We start from the raw sequence: 3,634 nt of genomic DNA, 5'->3' as shown, positions 1-3,634 counted from the left end.
ATCGCCATTCCCCCCGGCTCCAAAACCACTAGGGGTGCCTCGAGTTGATCCAACCATCTGAAATGTGAGTACTTTTGCATTAGGCTCAACATCATCATCATTTCAAATGGAATGTACAACTCAAAATGACATGGAAGTAATGGAAATCGCTTTAATCATGTTGTGCAGCAAAACCAGTGATACGAAAATGCTCATAACTGGAGTTCTGTATATGATATAAACTTGAAATTTTTATAAGAGATAGAAAATTTCATGAGCTACAGCTTTGGTAGTATCACAACGTCAGATTCCAAAAGTAGGTTAGTCGAAAAATTCATTTACTCCTCTGGTTTTTCTGTTTTACAGAAAACAGAGCTTCTGTATTTTGTGATTATCTCCTGCGATACGGATCCGTTTGAGCTGACATTTTGCGAGTATTTTCTTGATGAAATTTGGAACAACTTTGGTATTCAACTCAGGAGCTAAATCAGAGAGAAAAAGAGGATAAAAATTCGAACTAGCTGCTGCATTCAGCTTTTCACAGATCACTGATATTTCACATTAGTAGCATTTGAGGTCCATTACATACATCATCCTCCCATTTCTACTTGGTTACTTCTAACATCAATACTAAGGGGGTTACTCAACTCTAAGTTAGCCTAGTAGCCATGATCCAAAAGTAGGCTACACTAAGAGGAGTCTACAAAAGCTAGAAAACCGCACCTCGGTCTACATGTTGACTGATGCCTCACTTGCCGCGGGAGTGTGAACCTCAACCGGTGCGGGCTGCGGCGCCTGGTCCTCAGAGTCCATCTCTGAAATGCCCTCGATCTCCTGGGGCTCGTCCTCATCGTCCACCTGCATCTCGTCGGGGGGTGCGTGAAGGGCATCCTGCGCGTGCGGTATCGCGTGCAGCTGCCCCTGGGCCTCGTCCAACTCAAGCTGCAGGTTGTGGAACTGGTCCTCCAGGAAGTTGATCGTAGCGTCACGATCCGACACCGTGTCCTGAAGCTCGTGAACCTGGCCGTGGAGCTGGGCGATAAGAGTAGCCCTGCTCTCGAGCTCGGTACTAGCCTCTTGAAGCTGCCCATCTCTCAGCTGGACCGCCAGGTGCAAGGCCTGAGCGTGGTCCACCAACTGAGCGACGGCGTAACTCTGGTAAGTGTGAAGTCTGTAGAGGCCGTCCAGGCACATCGCTGTCGTCCGAAGTGCCCCGACCGGGTCAAGGGTAGCGACCACGTCCACGTGTGCCATCCGGTCGAGTCAAAGTGGGTCTGCCGGGTCAGGTGCAGGGAACAACCCGAACGCGGTCAGAACCACCTCCAGAGGGTGCGAAGAGCAAAAAGTGGTCATCGTCCTCATGGCGGTAAGCTCCCAATTGTCCAGCAGGTAGTGACCGACCACCTGAGTCACGATCGGCTCCCACCCGTTGAGCGGGTGCTGCGGGATCACCATCGTCACACTGCAGCGACGAACTCCGTCCTCCACAAACTCGTGGCCATCGTAAACCGGTGGCTGGAGGTAACCGGCTGCACTCAAAAGCTCCCAGAGACGGCGGGGAAACCCATCCCAATGTTGGCAAGCAGAGTGCACGTGTCCCTGCGCGTCAACGACCAGCAGCTCTTCCATCTGTCCCAACAAAAGACCGATGGATCAGCTGATGGTAACAAGAACTACTAACTCTAGACAGTGAAATAAATTGCCAAAACTGTTGATAATTTGCTTCAAAAATTCTCAAAAATTTACACAAGATCCCTCTGATATTAAGGAACGATTCATCTAGTCATCACGAAAATCAATTCGGACTCCATGGGGGTGATATGCTCAGGTATTCAGAGTGACATCAACCAGGAAATTTAAGTGTCCAGAGAGGGTGTATTTTGATCATAACTCTCAAACCAGACGTCAAAATTTTTTCAAATTTTTGTGGTAAGTTAATCACTTAGTTTTCTACAACTTTCATGTTGAACGATTTTTCGTTTGAACAACTTTTAAGGGTCGAAAAATTTCAGTTGTCTATATTGTTCCGAGTTATCAGTTTTACACAGTGTTGATCTAAAATCATAAATACCAAGGTAGAAGGCTTCAAAAATTTTCAAATTTTTACAGACGTTTGATAACTTAGGAAACATAATTTCGTCTTACTACTCCAAGTTGATTTGGGTAACTTAACAGAAGGTTAAAATTCGTGGAAACCAAGTTGCAGACTATCTGGATACTCCTTAGGATAGGGTTTTAGCTGATTTGCTTGCGATTTCTCCCAAGATTTCTTTGTTACCCTTTTTAGGAATGATTGCAGAACCTATCCGTCCTCACCAAGGAAAAGAATTGCCAAGTAATCTTAGTCTTACACAATGACTTTGGTGGCATACATATTACGTCTCTCACTATATAGTTACTCGATATAGCTAGATAGCCAAGAATTCGGTTTTCGAGTTAGCGTACCTGCAGAAAATTGACAAATATAAATTGAACCTTCCATGCCAGCACTCACGTAAGAGTTCCCATACATTACCGATCACTATAGAACCGGCATCCATACAATTACCACCGTATGGACAACGTTAAGCATACGTCATCGAAACAACGTATTGACTGAGTACCGTCTTTGACGGGGAATTGAATTCCAATTTCGAATCATTACTCCCCATATATTCAACCGAAGTTGGTATATGGGCAGCAGCTCAAGAAGGCCACTGCTTGAGCTCCAGCGTTCGGCTCGCATCATCGACAGGAAGGTCAGACTCCCCCAGCTGACTGAGTAAGCATACCTCCGTGGCGATGATGTAGTTGCAGAATTTAAATTGCGGAATTTAAATACTGAAAAGTAATGTGCTGGAAGTTAGCCATACAATATAAGCCACCTAATTGTACCCATAAGATCCCCTAGGGCTTTACATCCTAGACTTGTCCTTGAAGATCCTAAACTCGTTCAAAGAAAACTTTAGTAGTTTCGAAGTCAAGTTTTAATTTGTTGTTTCGAAAGCCGAGGCTGTCATCTCTGGTAGGCTGTCTGCGAGCTCTGATGCCAGCTGTGGCGGAACCACCCAAACTAACTGGGCCTAGGTGCACTGATCTTTGTTGCTAAGCAACTCTGACCCAAATTGGCACTCACCGGTAGTTCCTTGAGTGAAGCCTCGATAAAAGCCACGCTATTCCAGGATCAGCAGACAATACTCACACGAAGGTGAGCCCAGAGATTACAACACAGACCACTTCATACAACTCAGAGTGATTGCAGCGGAAAAAGAAATTTATTACAAACCATGTTCAGAATAGTAAAGTACTACAGAGTTCCATCTACTCAATTTATTCAAGTTTCATTGTTCAGCGGAAGCAGTAATAGATAACTAGTGAGATAACGTGGCGCATCGATAAAGCCCGTACGAATGCGTCACTCAGCGGGAGGGTGATTAGCACCAGTTGAAGGGCCATCCCACTCAATAGACCAACCCGGAGGCAAGGTACACGGCCAAGTAAGACTTGCAAACAGATCCTCAAAGTTAGTACCTGAAAAACAGTGCCACAAGCAAGGCTGAGTATACTAATACTCAGCAAGACTGACCCGTCACCGGATATAACATAGCCCGATAACTAGACATGCAAGGCTTTTTGGTTGGTGGGGTTTATTTGCCAAAAACGCCACTAAATGTTG

This window comes from Panicum virgatum, chromosome 1N (assembly GCF_016808335.1).
Source record: "Panicum virgatum strain AP13 chromosome 1N, P.virgatum_v5, whole genome shotgun sequence".
Lineage (NCBI taxonomy): Eukaryota > Viridiplantae > Streptophyta > Magnoliopsida > Poales > Poaceae > Panicum > Panicum virgatum.
This window is presented reverse-complemented; position numbering follows the sequence as displayed.